At 43.1% G+C, this 25,484-nt stretch overlaps 1 long non-coding RNA gene across 1 annotated transcript in view; it reads left to right on the forward strand.

Moving 5' to 3' along the window:
• LOC127006705 (uncharacterized) overlaps positions 1-25,484 on the forward strand; it is a 180,744-nt gene that overhangs the window by 16,412 nt on the left and 138,848 nt on the right. The window contains exon 2 of the long non-coding RNA XR_007759706.1: positions 10,384-10,483. This is a non-coding gene — a long non-coding RNA (uncharacterized LOC127006705). The remainder of the gene's footprint in view (positions 1-10,383; positions 10,484-25,484) is intronic.

The raw sequence follows: 25,484 nt of genomic DNA on the forward strand, positions 1-25,484 counted from the left end.
ATCTTCCCCTTCCCAATCCCCTTCAACTTCCCCATCCCAATCCCTTCATCTTCCTTCCAAATCCTTCATCTTCCCCTTCCCAATCCCCTTCATCTTCCCCTTCCCAATCCCCTTCATCTTCCCCTTCCAAATCCCCTTCATCTTCCCCTTCCCAATCCCCTTCATCTTCTCCTTCCCAATCTCTTCCATCTTCCCCTTCCCAATCCCCTTCATCTTGCCCTTCCCAATCCCCCTCATCTTCCACTTCCCAATCCCCTTCATCTTCTCCTTCCCAATCACTTCCATCTTCCCTTCCCAATCCTTCATCTTCCCTTCCCAATCCCCTTCATCTTCCCCTTCCCAATCCCCTTCATCTTCCCCTTCCCAATCCCTTCCATCTTCCCCTTCCCAATCCCCTTCATCTTCCCCTTCCCAATCCCCTTCATCTTCCCCTTCCCAATCCCCTTCATCTCCCCTTCCCAATCCCCTTCATCTTCCTATTCCCACTCCCAATTATCTTCCCCTCCCCCATACCACTTATCATCCCCCTTTCCATTTCCTTCTTCATTCGCTTCATCTTCTTTCCCTTCCCAAACTCCCCCACTTACAAAACCCCGTCAGCTGTCGAGAGAGAGAGAAGACGGTCGGTCACAGCAGAACCTCCCTCCCTCCCACCCTCTTCCACTTCTCTTCCTCCTCCTCCTCCACAAAATAGTAGGCAGTGACCCTCAACGAACCCTCCCTCCGTTTTCTCTCGTTCCCACTGGAGGCGTCACTCTGCTATTTTATCATCGTCGTGTAGGAGGCAGTGTAGCCAAGGTGGGCGGGGTGGCATCGTCGTGGCAAGGGTGACATTTTCTCTTGGCAGTAATGCATGCTTGATTTTTTGTGGAGTTTCTTTTTTATTTATTGAATGGATGAGAGTTGTGTTTTTATGATTTTTTGATTTTTTGTTGTGTGGTGGGACAGGGAAGAAGGGATGTTGGTAATACTGTCGTGGTGAACTTCCATGTGTGTGTGTGTGTGTGTGTGTGTGTGTGTGTGTCCAGCGGGAGAGGAAGTGGTGCCCTCACAGATGCCGTGTACGCGCGCGCATGCTCGCACACACACACACACACACACACACACACACACACACACACACACACACACACGTTATTCACTACTCTATGGTAGTGCATAGATGCTAAATATCGCACACGCATGCACGCACGAAAATACTCTCGCACACACACACACACACACACACACACACACACACACAACTACCGTTATTTCCATACAGAGACATACTCACGATATGATATGCACTTGTTTACTACTACTACTACTACTACTACTACTACTACTACTACTACTACTGCTACTTCCTATCATAACTGCTATATAACTCTTTATTTTGCACACACACACACACACACACACACACACACACACACACACACACACACACACACACACACACACACACACACACACACACACACACACACACACACACACCTGTTTACCTGCCTCCGGTTGATTAGTTCCCTACCTGCGGCGCGTTACCTTGTGAAACACCCCCCACTGATGATAATATTTCGTGCGGGGTGGCGTAACGTGAGTGAAAGCGGCCAGAAAAAGAGAGAAGCACACCGTGAGATCATGATGGAGGGAGAGAGGGAGAGGTGATAACGACGGTGGATTAAAACAAGGAATGATAGGAAAAAGATGAGATGACGAGGAGAAGGGGAAATGCAGGAACGATAACAGAATAGATAAAGGGAAACAAACCTTGAGATGATGATGAAGGGAAAATAGGAATAACGTTGATGGATAAAAACTAGAAATGAGAGGAGAAAGAGGAGAAAGAGATTAAGGCGAAACAAGGGAAAGGGGAAGTGCAAGAACGGGAGGAGAATATAAAACGAAACAAGATTTAGAAACGATAACGAAGATGGATTAAAATGAGGAATTAGAGGAGAAAGAAAAGGAAGAGATGATGAAGACAAGGAAAAGGGGAAATGAGAGAACGGAAAGAGAACAGAAAGAGGGAAACAAAGAGTAAGATCATGGTGGAGGAAGAGAGGGAGAGGCGATAACAAAGGTGGATTAAAACTCGGAATGAGAGGAGAAAGAGGAGAAGACAAGGAAAAAAGGAATAATGCAGGAATAGAAAGATAATAGAAATGTGAAATAACGACGATTAGTTAAACCTAGGAAGGAGATAAAGAGGAGTCAGGGAAGATGAGGGGAAGACAAGGAAAAGAAAGAGGAGGAAGATAAAATGAAGTCAAGGAAAAAGGGAAAATGCAAGAACGGAAAGAGAATTGAAAGATAATAATGAAGAGACAGAAGGAGGAGGAGATGATAACGAAGGTGAATTAAAACTAGTAATGAGAGGAGAAAGGGGAGGAAGAGAAGATGAAAGAAAGATAAGGAAAAGAGGAATTGGAGGAACGATAAAGGAATAGAAAGAGGAAAACAAACAGTCAGATAATGATTGAGGGAGAGAGAGGGAGAGGCGATAACGAAGGTGGATTAAAACAAAGAATGAGAGGAGGAAGGGGAGGAAGAGAAGGTGAAGGGAAGACAAGGGAGAGGAGAAAACAGAAACGGCAAAATAATAGAAAGACAGAAAGAAGCCATGAGATAAAGATGAAGGGAGAGAGGAAGAAACGATAACGAAAGTGGGATTAAAAACGAGGAATGAGATGAGGAAGAGGAGTAGGAGATGAAGATAAGATAAGGAAAAGGGGAAGTGCAATAACGACAGAAGAGCAATGTTATACGAGCGGATAATAGTGGGGGAAAGTGAGAAGTGATAATGATGGTGAATAGCAAAATGTAGATAATGCGAAGAAGGAATGAGAGGAAGAGGTAAAATTTTTAAGAGGGAGGAAATGAGGAAGGAATGGAGGAGGACAAGGATGATTATGATAAGGAGAGAGAGGGAGAGATGAGCGTATAGATAAAAAAAGAGCCAAGTAAATGAATATAGAAAAAAAATAAGATTAGGTAAAAAACAAGCAAAGAAAAGAAAGAGTAAAACAGAATAAATAGGAAGCAAGGAAAGAGAGAGAGAGAAAAAAAAAAGATAGACGGAAACAGGAAAAGGGGAAACTCAGCGAAAAGAAGAGAAAGAGAGAAAGAAAACGGAGATAAAACTGGAAATAAACTACGGAAAACAAGCACGTAAAATTAAAGAAAGGAAGTGGATGAGGAGGAGGAGGAAGAGGAGGAGAACGAGGAAAATGGAAAGGAGAGAGAGAGAGAGAGAGAGAGAGAGAGAGAGAGAGAGAGAGAGAGAGAGAGAGAGAGAGAGAGGTAACATTCCAGCACCGCACCTCCTCCCGTCTTCCAGGTCTCCTTCTCTTTACCACATCCGGCAAGAGGGCACGAGTTTACCTCAAGCCACGCCCCTCCTCCTTCTCCTCCTCCCCCTCCTCCTCCTCCTCGACTGTCTTCTTCCTCCTTCACCTCCTCCTGCTGCTGCCGCTCTTCCTCCTCCTTCCTTCCTCCTTCCTTTCTTTCGTCTCTTTATTGCTTTCATTCTCTCTTGCTTCTCCTGTTTTTTTTTTTTTGGTTCGTTTTTTTATACTATTTCAGTTTTGTTTTTGTTTTATTTTTTGGGGGGGTTTGTTTTTGTTTTATTTTTGGTTTTGTGTTATTGTTTTTTTATTTTGTCTGCCTTGTCTGTCTGTTTAATTGTCTCTGTCTCTCTCTCTGTCTGTCTCAGGGTTCGTATGCATATTTGATCCCTATGGCTGTCTGTCTGTATTTATCTATCGTTCTTTATCTGTTTCTTTCTCCCTTTCTTTCCTTCTTTCTTTCTTAATATGTTAATGTATCTTTTTGTCCGTCCTCGATCTGTCTGTCTGTGTCTGTTTTTTGGTCACTATATATATACTCTCTCTCTCTCTCTCTCTCTCTCTCTCTCTCTCTCTCTCTCTCTCTCTCTCTTCTCTGGATTTGGTTCGAGTCGCTTCTCTTTTTCCTCTTTCTAGGTATCTCACGCCTCCTCCTCCTCCTCCTCCTCCACGTGGTTCCTCCCATAATCACTGCCGCTCCCTCCAGCATCGCCGCGGGCAGGAGCGTGGGAGGAGGAGGAGGAGGAGGAGGAGGAGAGGAAGGGAGAAGGGAAGCAGGATCACACAGGGCACTCTTCCTCCTCTTCCTTCCTCTCCTCTGTTCTCCTTTTTTTCCTCCGTCTTCCTCTGTGTTAGTTCCTCTCTCTCTCTCTCTCTCTCTCTCTCTCTCTCTCTCTCTCCTTCTTTTTACGAGTGTGTAATGCACTTGTATTGTCTTCTTCCTCTTGTTTTTTTTCGGTTTTTGTTTTTGTTATGTTCTTTATTTTTTTTGTTTTCCTCCTTTGATTCAATGCATATGCAATGCTGTCTGGTTCATTCTCTCTCTCTCTCTCTCTCTCTCTCTCTCTCTCTCTCTCTCTCTCTCTCTCTCTCTCTCTCTCTCTCTCTCTCTCTCTCTCTCTCTCTCTCTCTCTCTCTCTCTCTCTCTCTCTCTCTCTCTCTCTCTCTCAGTTTTCCTTCCTTCCTTCGTTTAAATTTCCTTCTCTCCCTTCTTACTCATTCGGTTCGTAATACAATTCTTTATCCTCCTCCTCCTCCTCCTCCTCCTCCTCAGAGTCACTACGACAATGGATAAAGAACACTTCTAAGCTGATCTCGAACGTTTAAGTAGTAGGGCACGAACATGGCAAATGAATTTCAATATTGAAAAGTGCAATGTTATGCATATCGGAATCAACAACGATATCAAATTAACGGAGTGCGACTTTCTGAAGCCAGCAAATTTTTTTATCTTGGAGTAATAATTTCGAACGATCTTAAACAGAGTCAACATTGCACAGAAGTAGTAAAAACTGCCAACAAACTGATCGGATTTATTGGTCGTACATTTGAACACAAATCAGAAAAAGTAATATTGACTCTGTACAATTCGTTAGTTCGCCCACATCTTGAGTATTGCGTTCAGTTTTGGTCTCCCTATTACAGAAAAGATATGGATAAACTCGAGAGGGTGCAGCGTCGAGCTACTAAAATGATCCCTAGACTACGAAACAAAATTTACGAAGACAGACTTAAAGAACTGAACTTATTCAGCCTATCAAAGCGCAGGCTAAGAGGTGACCTTATAGAAGTGTTTAAAATTTTCAAGGGATTCGATAACGTTAATGTTCATGATTATTTTAGTCTCTCAGTCAAGTGTAACAAGAAACAATGGATACAAATACCGAGGAAGCGTTTCAACTCAAATGAATCAAAACACTTCTTCAACCGTGTCATCAATGTATGGAATGGTTTGCCTCAAAACGTCGTCGAAAGCGAAACTATTTGCACGTTAAAAAAACGACTAGACAAATATTTAGAAGCTAACCCGAACATCCGCTATTTTGCTCCGGTCTAACAGAAAGTAGTGTTAGCTTAGTTGTCGTGTATGATCTTCCTTCTGTCCATGTAAAATTCCATTGTAGTTTTTTTCTATTCTACATGGTATTCTTCCTTTTCATGCCAGCCTCGGCTGGAGGGACTGGTGGGAGGGGAGGAGCCTTCGCCTTTGCTGTCCTGTGTCTCTGACTCGTAGATTAGAGTAGATGGTAGCAACAACAAACAGCCTAGTTAGGACCAAGAGGTCTGTTGCTGTTTGCTTTTCCTTTGTACTCCTTTGTACTCCTCCTCCTCCTTCCTCTCTCTTCCTCTCATCCTCCTCTTTCCTTCCACCTGTATCGCCAGAGGGGTTCTAGTCGCCAAAGTCAGAGATGGAGGAGGAGGAGGAGGAGGAGGAGGAAGATTGTCCTGGGGCATATTCCTTCCTGTCCTCATCCTCCTCTCTCTCTCTCTCTCTCTCTCTCTCTCTCTCTCTCTCTCTCTCTCTCTCTCTCCAAGATGGCTGCTGCTCCTTAAAATTTCTGATTGTGGTTTATAAGTTTGGTAGATAATTTTCGTGGTTTTATTTGTGAGGGATGTTGGTGGGCGATTGTGTTTGTTTCTTCCGTATATGGTTAGGGCGTCTCTCTCTCTCTCTCTCTCTCTCTCTCTCTCTCTCTCTCTCTCTCTCTCTCTCTCTCTCTCTCTCTCTCTCTCTCTCTCTCTCTCTCTTATATATCACCTGTTATTATTTTTTTTCACGTAAGCTTATTCCACTTACCACTTCAATTATCTTTATTCTCCTCACACCACTTCCTCTTATTTCTTGCTTCTTCTTATTCTGCTCCCTTGTTATTCTCTTGTTTCTTACTCCTTATTTATTTCTCTTATTTTTCTATATTTTCGACCTGTTTCTAATTTCCTCTGCAGTCATTATATTTTTACTCCTCCTTTATTTTGCTCTCGTTTCACTTCTTTTTCTATTATCCAGTATTTCTCTAGTTGTCTTTTTACATAATCTATCTTCATATGCCTGGAGCTATTAAATAAAGGGAGTATCAAGATGTCTGAAGCGATATTAGATTCTTTTATTTTATTTTTATTTTTCGGGGGTCAACTTCTCTCTTGGTCTGTGGGGGAAGGGTTTATCTTTTTATCTGGCAACACTCACACGCAGACACACATCACACCTTCATATTCTTTTCCACATCTATTGTAATTTTATCTTCTCTATTTTCTTTTTTTTTCCTTTTTACTCTATCTTTATATTTTTTCCTTATCTTCACCTTAATCAGTTTTGTCACTTATGTTCTTATCAGCTTCTGTATGCATTCGTGACATTTATTCTTTTCTCTCTCTCTCTCTCTCTCTCTCTCTCTCTCTCTCTCTCTCTCTCTCTCTCTCTCTCTCTCTCTCTCTCTCTCTCTCTCTCTCTCTCTCTCTCTCTTCCACTCATAATCTTGCTTATTTTCATTATTTCTCTTGTCTTTGTCCCTTTCTTGCCTTCATCCCAAATCGTTCTCTCTCTCTCTCTCTCTCTCTCTCTCTCTCTCTCTCTCTCTCTCTCTCTCTCTCTCTCTCTCTCTCTCTCTCCCCCCCAACACTTCCTTATCTATGTTCGTTATCTTTTCTCTCTCTATTTCATTTTCCACACACACACACACACACACACACACACACACACACACACACACACACACACACACACACACACACACACACACACACACACACACACACACACACACACACACACACACACACACACACACACACACACACACACACACACACACACACACACACACACACACACCCTTTTCCCTCTCTCCTTTTCTCCCTCCCTCTCTCTCTCTCTTTCCCTCTCCTCTCTTCTTCCCTCCCTTCCTCCTCTCTCTCCTCCCACTCTCCTCTCCACTTCTCTCACGTCCACAATCTCCTTCCTCCTCCTCCTCCTCCTCCTCCTCCTCCTCCTCCCCATCATCATCCTCCCTCCGTTCTTCCGTCTGAACTTTCAGTCAGTGGACAACTTGAACCCCTCCTCACAATCCCTCCTCCTCCTCCTCCTCCTCCTCCTCCTCCTCTCTCATCTCTCTCTCTCTCTCTCTCTGGACAACTCTTGAACTCTCTCTCTCTCTCTCTCTCTCTCTCTCTCTCTCTCTCTCTCTCTCTCTCTCTCTCTCTCTCTTCCGCTCATGTCATCTTATTTTCCTTTACTTTATTGTTTTCTTCTTTTTTTTTACAGTTTCCCTTTTCTTCTTTTTTATGGGTTATTTCCTTGATCGCTCTCATCCTTCTCTTTCATCCAATTTTCAATCTAGTCCACGTCTTCCTTCTCTTCCCCCCTTATTCGTCTCTTTTATCCGCCTCATTTTTCTTCTCATCGTCCTCTTCCTTCTTCTCCTCCTCTTCCTCTTCATGTTTTTCATCTAGTCTTCTTCCTCTTCGTCTTTTTCCTCTACCTTTTCCTACCCATCGTTCTACTTCCTCTTCCTCCATATTCTTTTTCCCTTCCTTTTTTTCTCCCCTTTCTCTTCCTCGTCTTCTGCTTTTCACCATACATTCTTCCCCCCCCCCCTTTTTTTTTCTTACGTCGCCTTCTTCATCCGTTTTCTTTCATTCTTCTCTCTTCTCCCTTTTTTCCTTCACATATCTTCCTCTTCCTCCTCACTTATGCTTCTTTGTTTCTTCTTTTACCTTATTTAGTCTGCCTTTTCTCTTGTTTATTATCGTTATTCTTATCCTTCTCGTCCTTCTCCTCCTGCTCCTGCTCTTCTTCCTCCTCGTTTTCCTTTCTCCTATGCCAATTCTCCTCGTTATCGTGCTCCTTCTCCTTCTCCTCCTTCTTCTCCTTTTCCTTCTCCTGCTCTTCTTCCTTGTTTCGTATTCGTCATCGTCCTCCTCCTCGTCGTCTTTCTCTTTTTCGTCCTCTTTCTCCTCTTCTTCCTCCGCGTTTTGTCCTCGCCCTCTTCCTCGTCCTCGTCCTCCACCCTTCTTCTTGTCCTTTTCTCGCCTTCGTCCTCTTCATCCTCATCCTTCTCCTCCTCTTCCAGTTTCATCCCTTCTATGCATGATCCGCACCACCTCCTTACCTGTTCAGCTCTTCCTCCCCCTCAATGTCTTCCGGTCCTCTCGCCTCTACCTGTGCCCTCCCTGACTCACCTGTGACCCCGCTGACCCTCCGATGACCTCACCTTCCGGCCTGCCCAGTAAGGTACCCACAATACCCAAACTACCTGGTTCCGGTCGTTATGGGCAGGTGAGCAGGAGGGGGAGGAGGTGAAGGAGGTGGAGGAGGAGGAGGAGGAGGAGGAGGAGGAGTAGTAGAGTTAAATGCCCGGATGTTCTGTTCTATGGAAGGCTGTCAGTTTTTTTTTTTATATAATCTTGAGTGAAAGTTTTTGTCTCCTCCTTTTCTTTCTTTCCTTCTTTCTTTCTTCTCCTCGTCCTTGTTCTTGTTCGTGTCCTTGTCCTGCTTTTTTTTTTTGTTAGTCTCCTCGGTCTATCTTGTCTTTTTTTTTTTTGCTCTTTTTTGTTGTGTTTCCTGGTCATCTGATTATTTTCTTTTTTTCTTTTTCTTTTCCTTTGCTTTGCTCTTGTTGCTGTTGTTATTGTTGTTGTTGTTGTTGTTGTTGTTGTTATTTTTGTTGCTATTATTGTTTTTGTTATTGTTGTTTTGTTGTTGTGGAAAGATAGATAGGCATATAGACAGGTAGATAGATAGATAGGCAAAGAGGTTGATAGATATAGATAGATATTTACTAACCGCGTCATACACATAAATTTACATACCATAAAGAGGAAAATATACCATCTATCCCCCACTCGCAACACACACACACACACACACACACACACACCATTCATCATCATAGACAGACACACACACACAGCAACAACAACAACAATAACAACAACAACAACAACAACTTCTTTCTCGTGGGGGTAACGGGTTCACCTGTGATACACGTCCTTCCCAGGTAACCAAGACAGGTAAACAGCCAGACAGGTATACCGGGATGTGCTGCTTCTGGTGCCTCGAGGACTTGTGGGTGTGGCGGTGATGATGGTGATGATGATGATGATGGCGATGATGATGATGGTGATGATGGAAGTTTTGTTTTTATGGTTATCAGTAAGATTAATGATGATGGAAAAAGTTGGAAAGTTTTGTTTAGTCGGCGCAACATCTGTGGTCATATGCCGGAGAGAGAAGGAATTATAGGAGAAGGGAACAGACCCCAGGAGACGGGACACAACCCACGATTAATACCTGGTACCCATTCACTGCTGGGTGGACAGGGGCGTAGGGTATCGGAAAAGCCGCCCAATTTTTTCCACTCCGCCCGGTAATCGAACCCGGGCTCTCTCGATTGTGAGCCGAGTGTGCTAACCACTGCACCACGAAGCCCCCTAGTAATGATGATGGTGATATTGATAAGGGCAGTTTCATGGTGACGGAGGTGATGATGATGGATGCAGGTGTTGATGTAGTGATACTGGTGACTCATGTGAAGGTGATAAAAGGGTTCTGATTCTGACAACGGGAATGTAGTGCTGTTAAGGGTGTTCTGATACTCCTGAAGTGGATCTTGATACTGATAAGTCTCGTGATAGTGGTGGTTATGTAGCCTTGAGAGGATGACTAAGGAATTACAAAAACAGCAACAGCAACAAAAGGTACGATAAAACATCAACAAGTATTACTACTCCAACTACTACTGATGATATTGATGAATAATGATAATAACAAGCACAGTAAGGACTTTTTATAATCAGACTCTTAACGCCACGCAGAATACGAGTATGTGTCACGTTTACATTACCCCTCGACAGATACAGCGCAGTAGGAAGGTACATAGGCACCACACAGGTACACGGGCACCATAGTCAGGTACACAAGGTCAAGTACCGGCTCGTGTAGACAAATTGTGTACATGTGTTACGAAACTAAGTGTTATGTATATTATGTTCATCCTCTTTATTAATATATAATTATTTGATGGTCTTAGTTATTTTTATTTATTTATTTCAGCATGAACTCTACTCGTTCTACCTGCCCACCTGCAAAGAATGGCTTCTCAGCATGCGCCTCCCACACCCACGGACGCCCGCAGCCCACGACCCTTGATGAGGTAAGTATATTTTTGTAAATATTGCTTATTTTGCTCATTTCGTAAATTAGTGGTATTCCTGGATATCCACGTTTCATAATGAGTTCAGATGTGTATGGCAGTGTGCTTGGTTCTGGTGCGTTACTACGTGTTAAACTACTGCATCATATGTTTACTGCGGCGTGGTCCATAGACAGTCGTGTATGGTACCTATCGCGCCTATAATGGAGACTGCAAACTACCATACAGGCTTGCGTCGTAAATAGTGCCATGGCATTTCAAATTCAAAGCTATGAGGCATGATGGATCGAAGTGGAGAGGGGCCCGGCGTGTGTCATAGTTGTCACGAGGCGTCTGACTTTGAGTGTTTTGAGGGTTTGAAGGCGTCGGATAACTACTGCTGCTGCAACTGCTACTACTACCCCCCCCCCCCACCCCAATGTAAATATCCTGCCAGGTGGCTGCAGGTGGTGGGAAACAGAGGTAAATACCCATCCATCCCACGGGAGATACTGCTGCTACCTGTTAGTGTTATTATAGGTGTGTGGCGGCGGCGGCGGTGGCGGCGGCTGGTGGTGGCTGGCAGTGGTGGTGGTGGTGGTAGTGGTGGGGTCTGTTCAACGACCCGTGGACTTAACGAGGTGGTGGAGGTAGCGGAGAGAAGCACGAGGGGGGTGGAGGAGGAGGAGGAGGGGGAGAGGAGGGGGGAGGGAGCAGGGGGTCAGCGCTGGTTTATCTCAAAAAGCCAGAGAAATAACACGAAATTACACCTCGGTAGAAATTTCCTCCTTCCCTCTCTCTCCTTTTCCTCCCCCACCCTTCTCTCCCCTTCCCTCCCACCTCCAAATCATTCCTCCTCCTTCTCCTCCACCTTCTCTCTCTCTCTCTCTCTCTCTCTCTCTCTCTCTCTCTCTCTCTCTCTCTCTCTCTCTCTCTCTCTCTCTCTCTCTCTCGCCATTTTCCCAGCGTCGTTCGTCATCTGTTTCGTCCTGTGTGCCTTCTCGGGACGGCCGTTTCGAGCGATATGACATGCGCGCTTTATGGATGCGCGCGGCGTATTTAGGGGGGAAGAGAAAAGGGGAGGCGAAGGGGAGGAGGGGGGAGAGGTGGGTGGGGAAAGGGGGAAGAGGAGAAGGAAGAGGTATATGAGGAGGGAGAGAAAAGGGGAAGAGGAGGGTGAGAAAGGGGGAAGAGGAATGGAAAGAAAGGGGTAAAAAGCGGTGTGAGGAAATGGGGGAGGAGGAGGGGATGATAGGGGGAAGGAGGATAGGGAGTGATAGGGGAAAAGAGGTAGGGGGGGAAAAGGGAGGAGGTAGAAAGGGGAAGAGGATGGGAAGAAAGGGGGAAGAGGAAGGGGAGGAAAGAGGGGGAGAAGGGGAAGAAGGTGGAACGGAAGGGGTAGAATGTGGGAAGAGAAGGGAGAGGAAAAGGGGGAAGAGGAGGGGGAGAAAAGGGGAAAGAGGATGGTGAGAAAAGGGGAGGGAGGGGGAGGGAAGGAGGAATAGGGGGAGAAAAGGGTAAATAGTAGGGGAGAAAAGGGGAAGGAGGGGGAGGAAAAAAGGAAGAGGAGGAGAAAGGGGGAGTGGAGAGGGAGGAAAGAGGGCGGGGGGGGAGGAAAAGAGGGAAGTATAGAGACGTTAGTATCTCGCTTTGTTATTGTAGTGTGTGTGTGTGTGTGTGTGTGTGTGTGTGTGTGTGTGTGTGTGTGTTGTTGTTGTTGCTGTTGTTGTTGGCTCTTCCGGGATTATGGAAAATTACCAGAGCTGAGAAACGGTAAGAGAGAGGTTGGCCTAGGAAGAGGAGGAGGAGTTGGAGGAGGAGGAGGAGGAGGAGGAGGAGGAGGAGGAGGAGGAGGAGGAGGAGGAGGAGGAGGAGGTACAAGGTGGTGGAAGTGGACGAAACAGGAAGAGGATGTAGAAGAGAGAGAGAGAGAGAGAGAGAGAGAGAGAGAGAGAGAGAGAGAGAGAGAGGACTGCAATGGAGAGGTGCAATAGAAGTAGTAGTAGTAGTAGTAGTAGTAGTAGTAGTAGTAGTAGTAGTAGTAGTAGGGAAAGAAAGACAATGAAGGAGAGTTCGAATATAAGCAAAGAAATTGGAATAAAAAACAAGACACTAGAGGAGAGAAAAATGGAGGAGGAAAGAGAGGAGGGAACGGAGGAAAGAAAAATGGTGGTGGTGTTGACTTGAGAATGGGAGGGAGGGAGGGAAGGAGAGAAAGGAGGGAGGGACAGTGAGAAAACAAAAGAAAAACAAAAACAAGGAAAAAAAAAAGAGATGTACCACTCTGAGCTTATCACAGCAACCTGGAACAAGAAGAACATGGATGATAAAAAACAACAACAACAAAATGAACATCAGTTATCTTCATATGTTTCTTTTCATGTATTTTTGCCTCGTTTTGTTCTGTTGTAAATGAGTAATAGTTCGTTTGTCATCATCATTATTGTTTGTGTGTGATCATTATTGTTTTCCCTATAGTCATCATTAGCATATTCATCACCATCATCATCACCAGGTGTTCTAATTCAGATGATTTGTTTGTCATCATTTTTTATTATTGTTTGTTTGTGATCATTATTGCTTTCATCATCATCATTATTATCATTTTCGTCATTAATTTTATCGTTTTTGCAATGAAGATTTTTAATGATATCCACTTGGTGCCTCCAGTGCATTACGATAGATAGATAGATAGATAGATAGATAGACAGATAGATAGACAGATAGATAGACAGATAGACAGATAGACAGAAAGATAGAGATATGGATTTATAGATAAAGAGAGAAAAAAAAGAGAATGGAAAAAAATAGATCGTAAAAGCGAAATATGAAAAAGAAAATATATATATACACTGGCAAAAGGTTGTGAGGAAAGCAAGAAAAATGAAAATCGAAATAGTTGCCTGGCGGAATGCGTTACGTGTTATGCCTCGTCAGTATCAGCGGGGCTTCATTCCGGGAGGCAATTGGGAGGGAAAATGAAGTAGTAAGAGGAACACCAAGAGTAAGAGGAAGGCAACCTCCTCACCCCGGAAGAACGGGAAACTCTTGCCTCAACATGTGTACGATCCGCGCCAAAAAAAAAAAAGTGAAAAAAAAATGAAAAAAAGCATAATGGATCTATATATATAAAAAAAAGCTGTTAAGATTCCTGTTGTATTCTGACTTTTGGCTCCAGGTCATTATTCATCTCGAAAGGAAAATGTATATAGAATGTTTCACCCTCGCGGTTTCCACTTTTCGCTACATTTTATACAGCAGAAAAGAAAAAGTCTAATCATCGGTCGGGTTCTTTTATAATTTGTCCTCTCCGTCCAGGTTTATATTAACTCCAAAAAGGCTTAAAATGTTGCCCACTGAAAGGACCTGTTGCATCTCGTCTTCGTGATCTGGATTTGTATCTTTTTTTTTTTTTTCGGAAACGAGGTCTTATTCTAACTACCCCAAATTCCGGTTATCTTTCATATCCATATTCGATTTTTTCTCAGTTTCGCAATCTTCACACCCGTACTTTTGTTTTTTATTTTCTGTTTTGCTTATTTTGCTCAAGTATTCGTTGTCAGTATTATTAATCACCGTTGTTGCCGCAGAAGATGTATAGCTTTTGACTGATTTCCTATTTCGTAATTTTTACACTCATACCTATATTTCTTTCGTCTATTTTGGTCATTTTTCTCAAGCAGTCGTTATCAGTATTATCTATGTAAATCAGTGTTGTTGCCGCAGAACACGCACAGCTGCTGCTATTTTTACGATCAGTTAATGAGTTTTTTATTTTTTTTCCATCTGGTCTTGCATCGTAAAGCAGCGCCAGGAAGTTCACGGAAGCGGCCGCGTGTCAGCTTTGAGGTTTGACCGCTAGGAGGCGCCCGCTGTGACCGGCCTTTTGCGAGTGTTTACAGGCGCCACAGGAAAGAGAGGTCAGGCAGAGACGGCCAGGAGCAACGCGTAAATTCTCACCGTCGTGGCGTGCTGAAGAAAACAAATGAAGAAAAATGGGCGAATCCCCGCTATTTCATGTAAAGCGGACAAAGAAAATGCGGAAATGGTCTGCACTTCCTTATTTTCTCCTTGCAGTGTACAGCCCTAGGCCAGATTTCATTTCGGAGCAGGAGGAAGAAGGGAATCAGCGGTCATTTCCAACAGGCGAGGGCAACAGAGATCGGAAGTGGGGTAACTCGCTAATATCTATTATCCCTTAACCTTTTCGTAATGTGCAGTATGTGTGTTATGGTCAAATGGCTTGTTAGTTCAGTGAATGGAGGAACTCTCTCTGGGAGTTGTTTTTTTCCTATTGTACTTTCAACCTGCCTGCCATTTATTTCGATGACAACAGATTACTCAGTGTATTTTTTTAAGTCTTCCTATAGCGCCGGCAGGCTTTCTTGAGGGGTCTCATGGGCGACGCCAGCCCGTTAGTGGGGCAGGTGAATTTTGTTTATAGTGGCTGCCGTTATCACGTATGACTTGCTTTGGCCACGCTGCCCCACAGTTCTTCACTTGAATGTAGTCGCTGAAGTTAGGGTTGATTGAAGATCTGGGCAGCTACTCGGCGGTGGTTGAAAATGTCAGCGCTGCCACATAAAATAAAATCACACATATTAGAGAAGTAAACACATAGTAGATACTAATCAACACGCAAACAAACAATAATAATAAATGAAATAGAAAGACACGGTATGGATCTGTCTTAGGCAAATATTTGTGTTACCACCAAGCATCGTAATGTATAGGGACCGCCTTAAGTACCCAGGTGTTGATTTTTTCCATTTGTTTGTATTCACGTAAGAAGCGAGAGGTTAGGAGGAGGAGGAGGAGGAGGAGGATAGGAATAGCACGCACTCTACCGCTGTTTCCGCTGGCCCGACCACTCAAAGAAACAAGGTAAATAGTTAAATGCAAGCGTTTAGTTTTACGGGCGTGTTGAATGTGCGTCCCCGTCACCTGGTTGTGCCCTCTTACCTGTGGCTGCCCGTTAGTCCTCCTCCTTACCTGTTACCTCCGTGCTAATTAGTATATGAGGTGTTTAGTGCGAGTTAATCTCTCTTTGCGTCTTACCTGTTGATCATATTCGTTACCTGTTTGTGAAGGATTGCCTCTTACCTGTCTTTTAGCCGTTTCTTTTTTTTCTTTCTTTTTCTTCTTTCTTTTGTTTCTGTATTTCTTTTTTTATTTATGTTTGTTTTTCTGTTTTTCTTTCAATCTTTCTTTTTTCTTCCTTTCACTCCCTTTATTTGTTTCTTTGTTTCTTTATTTATTTATCTGTGTCTTTCTCTCCTCCTTTCTTCCTTTCTTCTCTCATTCTGTCTTTTTTTATTCTCTCTCTCTCTCTCTCTCTCTCTCTCTCTCTCTCTCTCTCTCTCTCTCTCTCTCTCTCTCTCTCTCTCTCTCTCTCTCCCCTCTCTCTCAACCCTTTCTCTCAACCCCCTCTCAACCCCCTCTTTCTTTCCGCCCCTCGCTCTCTCTCGCTTTCAGTTTTTCTTTCTCCCTTTCATTTCAGACGCAGTTACTAGTTACCTCCGCAACGACTCAAAATTGTTCATATCCAGCGCGCATCGTGAAAAAGCAAAGCATATAACCTGCGCAGGCGGAATAGCAGACCCATTCCACCTTTGCAACACCCGGTGAAAAACGCATGACTCAGGTGTATTTCGTTGGGAGGGGGAAACACACACACACACACACACACACACACACACACACACACACACACAACGCCAGGTGGTCAATAGCTAGCTTCCCCATGAAATATATAAGTGTTGTTGTGTTTCATCGGGGAGTGTTGCATCGACTCTCTCTCTCTCTCTCTCTCTCTCTCTCTCTCTCTCTCTCTCTCTCTCTCTCTCTCTCTCTCTCTCTCTCTCTCTCTCTCTCTCTCGGGGGCTAGCTGGTCAATCTGCTCCCTAGTAATAATCCCAGTGTGTTGTGTGTTACTCCATATGGTTCATGTTGCGTGTATCGTAAGGGGATAGATAGGGTGTGTGTGTGTGTGTGTGTGTGTGTGTGTGTGTGTGTGTGTGTGTGGATGTTTGGGAGTGTGTGTGTGTGTATCAGAGAGAGAGAGAGAGAGAGAGAGAGAGAGAGAGAGAGAGTGGACACGGGGTCGAAGGGCAACATAAATAACAGAAGATTGCTGCGCCAATGGAGAGATAATGACAGCAGGAGAAGGGAAAGAGAGAGAGAGAGAGAGAGAGAGAGAGAGAGAAAAATGGGGATGGGGGGTAGTGGTGGTGGTGGTGGATGAAAGATCGAGGAAGAAGGGAATGGGTTCAGGAAAGGGGGGGAGGGGGGAGGGAAAGAGGATGGCGGGGGGAGGAAAAGGAGGTGGAGGGGGGAGGGGGGAGGGAAAGAAGGTGGAGCGGGAAAGATTTAATGGGGCTGGAGAGAGAGAGAGAGAGAGAGAAGGGGGGGGGGGATAATAGTGGCTATGTAACTAATCTTTGAAGGTGACTTTGTAACTAAGAATACCATCAACACCACCACTCCTACCTCTGATATTGCCACACCCACCACCACCGTCACCACCACCACCGCCACCACTATCAGTTTTTCTACTACTACTACTACTACTACTACTACTACTATAGTCCGTTTCATTCCGTCTGGCCACCAACAAAGCGGGAATTTTGATGGATGTGGCACCTGCGCGTTTCTAGTTCGTGAATACGTTAAAATCAACTGTTGTGGTAGACATTCAAGCTTATTTTTCAATAATATATTTGAATATTTATGTTTACAATAAACACCTGTCATTTGCATCGATAATCTAGCATACAAGCACAAGAAAAGACAAGATGTATCAAATAACATTGGCACATCATGCTCGAACGATCTATGTTTTTTTTCAAATTCATTGATTGATAGGTCATTTCAGGTATATTAAAAGACATTTGGCTCTGCAAGCGCATGTAAAGGATACCGTAATAATTTACTGCATGTAAATAATGAAATAACATGAAATAGTAAGTAATAACTGTTGAATGCGATGCTAGGCTATTTAGAATATTAGGCTACCCATGCTGTCTGCATGCAACACATCAAACTTCCTTATGTATAGACACTTCCCTGAATGAAATGAAATATGGGTATTTGAAAGGCTATGAATCGTTCGAATATGATCAGACTATACTATTTGATATACAAACTGTTCTTTCGTCTCCATATATATGGTAGATTATTATAATTATTGATGCAATCGGCACGTTTGCGGTTCATATAAAAAGACTTGCGGGTTTTTTGTATACACGAACATTCAAACATATCACTGAAAATATAAAGTTGATCTTCACGCAATCAGGAACTAACAATACGCAGGTGCCACATCTACGTTCGCTAGTGGACAGACGGAATGAAACGGACTATACTGTACTACTGCTACTGCTACAATTCCTATTATTATTACTACCAATACCACCACCCCCACTTATGCTACTACTACTACTACTACTACTACTACTACTACTACTACGACTACTACTATTACTACTACTACGACAGACCTCACCACTTTTATCATCATTTCTAACACCACCACCACCACCACATCCGCCACATAGTTACCCCGAGTCTGTCTCACGGAAGTGGTTGATGCCGGCCCTCGGTTCGACTCCCCGCGACAGATGACTGTTCTCTCCTGTCATCGAGTGGCCAAAGATCACCAGCACGCTACCTGTAAACCGTAACCTTAATTGAGGCTTCGGACTGGTGAAGCGCGGGGGAGGAGGAGAAGGGGAGAGGGTGGGGGAGGGGGGACTTGTTTCAGTAGGAAGTAGTAGTCCCAAGAGGTAGTAGTCTTGAGAGCAGTGCCGGTTTTTCTCACCAGAGGGCCATAAGCGGGATTACGTTATGATACCCTATATATATATTTTACGTCTTTCTGTATTTGCATGAGTTAGATCATCTTTAATTAATCTTCCTTTCATTACATTACATACTCTCTCTTTTTCTCCTTTCTCTCTTTCCCTTTCTTTCATCTCCTTCCTCCTTTCTCCGTCCCCTCTTTATTAAACACCAGATTTAAATAGATTCAGTCACCATATTCTCAAACCTCACGAGGCTCTCACATCCACATTTGGTAAGTCTTCCATAGAGGTTGTGGGTGTTGAAATGTGTAGTTTTATGAGCCTAGTGATAGTTTGACAAGACTTATGTATCGTGAATGTGAAAAACAGTCATGAGAACCTGACTCATTTTATTTGTGGCCTTTTGGAAATATTTGTTGTGAGCCGAAAATATCTGAGGCTACGAGTGAAGTGTTTCATTATTATATGCAACTTACTTTGTCATTCTTTCGAACAGATTTTGACATAGGAGCGGGGAGTAGCGGGCTTTTTTTTTTTTTTTTTTTTTTTTGTACTCTTTATTGCCCTTGAGCTGTGATGTAAAAAAAAAAAAAATGTAAAGTCAAATCTATAATAAGGAGACCAGACTATCCCGTATAATCTAGATGAGGTCTGGCATACTATAGATTGAGGATAACAGAGTACTTTATTATATGTGCTTCCGGAAATGAAACCCAGTACATGAAAACTCAAGAAATAAAAATCGAGAAAGATGACGAGAACATAAGACCTGGGAGATAGAGGAATAAAGGCAAGGCAGAGAAAAAGGGAAATGACAGAGAATGGAGAGACACCCACCATGTTTGCACTGTTGCCAGACTGAATGAATGCGTGGGTGTCTTGGGCCGAGATCATATGGGTCGGTATTATAAGATACTTTCCGTTCTCACATCATCTATTTATAAAGGTCAAAGAGGGGATCAATCGGGTTCTAATGAGGGTTTCCTTAGGTTCACGGTACAGAAGAAGGGTCAGACTACCACCAGGGTCATAAAGCTACTCCTGGAAATGCCCAAAACTCCTACGAAAGGCTTGTCAAATATGTGTTCTTGGGCTAATGAGTGTTTCTTTAGGTTCATGGTACAGAGGAAGGGTCAAACTACCACCAGGGTCATAAAACTACTCCTGGAAATGCCCAAAACTCCTACGAAAGGCTTGTCAAATATGTGTTCTTGGGCTAATGAGTGTTTCTTTAGGTTCATGGTACAGAGGAAGGGTCAAACTACCACCAGGGTCATAAAACTACTCCTGGAAATGCCCAAAACTCCTACGAAAGGCTTGTCAAATATGTGTTCTTAGGCGACGAAATGCTTTATAATACGACCCCATAACTCACCAGCACTCCTAAATCTCTTTCACAACCTGACCCACTTTCGTTTGTTTTATCACGTTCTTAGTTATAATTTCTTTTTTTATATACGCGCTCTTTGCCCTTTTCACCGGTTTTTTCAGGTTATCATCTTTCTTTAACATATACTCATGCGTTATGTAGTTACTCAACCTGTCTTAACCTCCTTTCTGTTTGCCTCATGTGTTTTTTGCTTTCCATTTTATTTTTTTTCTATTTTACTTTTTTTTCACTATTTTGCCGCTTCTCTTTTTCGTTTCGTAATTTAGTTCCCCATTATTTGTATTCATTATGATCCGCATCCTTTTTCTTTATTCGTTTTCTGTCTTTATTAACTTTTTCCTACAATCCTCTTCTTCCTTGTCCTTTCTTTATCTTTTTCTTATTTTTTCCTTCTATATTTTCTTTTTTCTTTTTCTCTTTTTTCTTCTCTTTTTTCTTTTTTTCTTCTTGTTCTTCTTCTTGTTCTTCTTCTTCCTCCTCCTCCTCCTCCTCTTACTCGGACTCCAGCACCTCCTCCTCCTCCTCCTCTCTAACTCTCCCATAAGTGGAAAATTTCAGCATTATAATATAGACCCGCCAGACAGGTAACCTCATAATAAGCCAACACACTCCTTCTGCTGGTACCTGGCGCTCCTTACTTCCTCCTCCTCTTCCTTCCTCCAGTGCTTAGTCTTCATTCCTTCCTACCTCCATTCTCTCTTCATGTCTGACCCCCCCCCCCCCTTCATCACCCCCCGCGGGTCAATCACGGGGTGGTGGTGGTGATGGTGGTGGTAGTGGAAGAAACGGTGCGGCCTCACTCTTCCTCTTCCTTCACCACTCTTCCTCCTCCTCCTCCTCTTCCTCCTCCTCGATGCTTCTTTGTTTCCCTAAAGATGTGTACGGGTGACCTCTTGCCTCCCTTCCCTCCGCCTCTTTCTCTCCCTCCCTCCCTCCCTCCTTCCTTTCTTCCTTCCCTCTTTATTTCCCCCTTCCCCTCTATTATCTCTACCTATTCCCCCCCCCCCCTCACTTCCCGTCCCATCACCTCCTCTCTGTGTCACTCTCTCTCTCTTCGTTGTTCTCTGTCTTCTTTATTCTCTCTCTCTCTCTCTCTCTCTCTCTCTCTCTCTCTCTCTCTCTCTCTCTCTCTCTCTCTCTCTCTCTCTCTCTCTCTCTCTCTCTCTCTCTATTTCGTCTGGTTCCTTCCTCCTTTTTCCGCCTCTTTTCTCAGTCTTTCTTCTCCCTTCAACCTCCATTCCCCTTCCCTTCATTATTTTTCCACTCCCCCCCTCCTCCTCCTCTTTCTCCACCGTCTTTCCCTCTTCTGCAATCTTAAATCCTCCTCCTCCCCTTCCCTCTCCTTCCCTTAATCTTCCATTCCGTCACTATACGCCCCTCCCCTCCATCTTTCCTTTCCTCTTTCCGTCTTTCCCTCCCCCTCCTTCCTCTTCCTCCGTCCCTCCCGCTTTCCCTCCGTCTCTGCCTACAGCGTGAGAGCGGAGGGAGGAAGGAAGAAGGAAGGGGTGATAGACCTCAGGTTCAGGACGAAAAGGAAGAGAAGAAGGGAGGGAAGAGGAAGAGGAGGAGGTGGAGAAGGATGGTGGAATTGAAGCATGGAAAGGTGATAAACAAAGGGCGTATATGAGATAATGGGAGGAAGAGTGGTAAGGAAGGGGGAAGGGAGAGGAGGGAGGGAAGGAGAGGGAGGAGGGAGAGAAGGATGGTGGAGTTGAAACGTGGAAAACAAAGAACGCATGTGAGGTAATGGGAAAGGGAAGAGAAAGGAAGGAGAAGAGAAGGAGGAAGAGGAAGATGATGTAATTAGAACATGTAAAGGTAATAGACAAGGTAAAGAAGATATATAAGATAAGGGAATGATGATTGGGGGTTAGGAAGGAAGGAAGGAAAAAGTATTAGGAAGGATAAATAGAGAAAATACCGGGGAAAGAGAAGGAAATGAAGTAGAGACATTAAATAATTGAGAAAAAGATATTGACTTTCTGAAGGAAGTGAAATGGGTAAACAAATAAGAAGTTTAAGGGAAAAGTAAAAAAAAAGAAATAGAAAAAGAAAAAAAGAAATTACGGTAAAAGTATTGATAAAGTGATACGAGTTATGTGAAGGAGATAGATAGATAGATATAGATTGAGAGAGAGAGAGAGAGAGAGAGAGAGAGAGAGAGAGAAGACAAGGAAGAGGAGAGTGTTTGTGGTGGAGGGAAGGAAAGAAACATGAAGTAGGAGGCGGAGGTGGAGAAGAAGGAGGAGGAGGAGGAGGAGGCAACACGGAAGTGAGCGTCTCCGCGGGACAAACCCTTAAAATTGTCTTCCTCCTCCAGTCTCAGGTCGACGCCGTTTTGATGTTCCTCCAGACGTCTCCTTAGATTCTTGGGTACCCTTAGGAGAGAGGAAAAAGAAGAGAAAGAGAAATAATGAATAATAAATCCCATTATACTTTCTTTCATAGGAGCGGTGATTAGTGGGCTGCTTAACTATATATTTTTGCCCATGAGCTGCTTCCTTTACTGTAAAAAAAATAAAGGACAAGAAATACAATGAAAAGTGATCAGTTGAGTCTGTGGCCTGAGACTCAAGAAACGAACTTGGAAGAGGAGGAGGAATGATGATAATAATGAAAAAAATAAGAAAACAGGAAGATAAAGGGGAGAAAGCAGAGGAAAAGTAGAATGTGTTGAAAAGAAGAAGAAGAAGAAGAAGACGAAGAAGAAGAAGAAGAAGAAGAAGAAGAAGAAGAAGAAGAAGAAGAAGAAATCAAAACAACAGCAAGAAAAAAAAAGATTAACAATGTATAGTGTAAGGTATTAATCACAAACCATTCCTTGTCATCAGTACACAGAGGAAATAATAGTCGAAACCAGTCTAGCCAAACCTAATAACGTTTTAGGACCCTTTCTTTAGTCTCTTTTTATGTGGAGGCGGCGTCTTGAGTTTTTTTTTCTGTTTTCTTATATATCTTTATTTTTGCCATTGGTCATTGTCGTAAAACTATATTTAACTTGTGGTTCGTAAAGGGAAATAATGTGGATGTAGTGGATGGCGTGATGCAGCCTTGTTGTTGTTGTTGTTGTTGTTGTTGTTGTCTTAAGGATTCAGTAAGTTCAGTTATAGTTAATTTCCTTCTTCTAAAATGGCGTATTTTTCTATATCTTATTTCAATGCCAACTATTTAGGTTTTTCAGTGGATATCAGATTTTTTCCCCCTTCAAATAATGTCACATTGTTATATTCTTTAAAAAAAATAATTCATTACCTTTCATCTAAAAACCTCAGTGTTAACCCGCTCCTCTAAAAACGATTCATAAAAAAAAAAAAAAAATCGTACGTTACTATTCCTCTCAGAACATTTTTTTTAGGGTCTCATAAAAGACCCGTTTACGAGACCCTTTAAAACTGTTCTGAGAGGAAGAGTCACTTACGGAAGATCTTTTTTTTTGGCAGTAGTGTCGAACGTTTGTGTTGTTGTCGGTATACCAGAAACGTTTGTGTCGTCAGTAGTGAGAACGTTTGTGTTATTGTCAGTAGCATCGAACGTTTGTATTATTGTCAGTATACCAGAAACGTTTGTGTCGTCAGTAATGTGAACGTTTGTGTTGTTGTCAGTAGTGGGAAAGTTTGTGATGGCGGTAGCATCGAACGTTTGTGTTGTTGTCAGTAGTGCGAAAGTTTGTGATGTCGATAGCGTCGAACGTTTGTGTTGTTGTCAGTATACCAGAAACATTATGTGCCGCCACGCCCAGCAACCCGGAAACAGTGAACCGTAACATACAATAACCCAATGTATGTGTGTGTGTGTGTGTGTGTGTGTGTGTGTGTGTGTGTGTAAAAATGTGAGTAAAAAAAATCACACACCGGAACCACGTGCCTGTTTCCGCTCTAGTTCCGGTCTCCCGCACGTTTCCTTCCCCTCCGTACGCTACATGGAACACCCCCGATTATCCGGACTCGTTGGGGCAGTCCGGATAAGCGATGAATGGGCGGGGGGATGAAATAGGCTAAGGGAGGGGTATAGTGAGGTTGGGGCAGGCTGGAGTGGGTGTGGATGGGTTTTTTGAGGGGTGTTAGCGGGGTGGTGTTTCCGCTGGATGCACAGGACTCCGGAAGGAACGTGGCAGGAAGGAAGGGGTTGTGGTGGTGGTGGTGGTGGCTGACAGTCGGTTCCTCGCTATGCGGTTGAACACTTTCCACTTCGCTTCATTGTCAAGGCCGTCACTATCCTCTTACTCCTCCTCCACCTACTGCATGCCTCTTCTGCTTCTTCTCCACTTCTTATATGTCATCCACCTCCTGCTTTTTCTCCTTCTCCACCTTTTTATTCATCCTCCACTTTGCCTTGCCTTTCCCCCTTATCCACTTTTTATTCCTCCTCCTCCTCTTTCTACTTCTCTTCCACTTCCTGTTTTGTCCTCCGCCTACTGCATTTCCTTCTCTTCTGCTTTTTCCTCTTCTTACATTTTTTTTCCATTTCCCATTTGTTTTGTTTTCCTCTTCTTACATCCTTCCATTTCCCATTGTTTCTTTTCCTTCTCCTCTTCTTTCTTCATCTTCCTCTTTTCCCTTCTTCATTGAGTCATCCGGTATTGAGCTTCCTCTTTATCTTTCTCCTCCTGTTTTTCTTTACCTCTTTATCTTTCTCCCCCTGTTTTTCTTTACCTGTTTTTTTCTTTACCTGTTTTTCTTTACCTCTGTTTTTCTTTACCTCTATTTTTCTCCTTCTGTTTTTCTTTACCTCTGTTTTTCTTTACCTCTTTATCTTTCTCCTTTTTTCTTTACCTCTATCTTTGTCCTCCTGTTTTTCTTTACCTGTTTTTTTCTTTACCTGTTTTTCTTTACCTCTGTTTTTCTTTACCTCCATTTTTCTCCTCCTGTTTTTCTTTTCCTCTTTTTCTTTACCTCTTGATCTTTCTCCTTTTTTCTTTACCTCTATTTTTCTTTACCTCTATCTTTGTCCTCCTGTTTTTCTTTTCCTCTGTTTTTTTTTTACCTCTTTTTCTTTACCTCTTTATCTTTCTTTTTTCTTTACCTCTTTTTCTTTACTTCTTTATCTTTCTCCTCCTGTTTTTCTTTGCCGTTTTCTTTCTTCGCTTCTTTGCATCTGATTTTTTTTCCCTTCAAATTCAGCCTGCCTTCTTTCTCCTCTACTTCTTCGTTGTCCCCCTTCACTTTATTTTATGGTAATCCTCCTTTTTTCTTCTTTTCCTTAATTTCGTCATCATCGTCATCATCTACTTCCTCGCACTTTTCGTCCTCGTCATCCTCTTTCTCCGCTTGCAAAGAAACAGTTCAACCGGAAAACGGGCGGGAAAAAGGAAACCGGAGGGAGGGAAGGAGGAAGTAGGAAGTGAGAGAAGAAGGAGGAAGAGAGGAAGGAAGGAAAGGAGGAGATAAGTGGCGAATAGCGAGTTATTTAGTAGGAAAACAAAAGACAAAAACAGAGCAAACGGGAACTTTCGTCCGCGAGAAGGAAAAAAAAGTTTGTTTATTGCCTTAGGACTTTTTATTATTATGTGTGTTTTATTGAATTAAAATCGGAAAAAAAACTAAAAAGGAACCGGTGAAGATAAAAATGGTTTCAATGTTTTTTTTTTTTTTTATGCTGTTAATATATTAGTTTGTTTCTTTTCTATTCTTTTATTTGTCTATTTGTCTGTCTTTGTGTTTTACTTTTCCTTTGTCTATAAATCTGTGTGTGTGTGTGTGTGTGTGTGTGTGTGTGTGTGTGTGTGTGTGTGTGTGTGTGTGTGTGTGTGTGTTTGTCTGTCCGTTTCTTCTTTGTCTAGCATTTTGTCCATGTATGTATGTGTCACTGTCTGTCCATTTCACACACACAC

This window comes from Eriocheir sinensis, chromosome 33 (genome assembly GCF_024679095.1).
Source record: "Eriocheir sinensis breed Jianghai 21 chromosome 33, ASM2467909v1, whole genome shotgun sequence".
NCBI classification, from domain to species: domain Eukaryota; kingdom Metazoa; phylum Arthropoda; class Malacostraca; order Decapoda; family Varunidae; genus Eriocheir; species Eriocheir sinensis.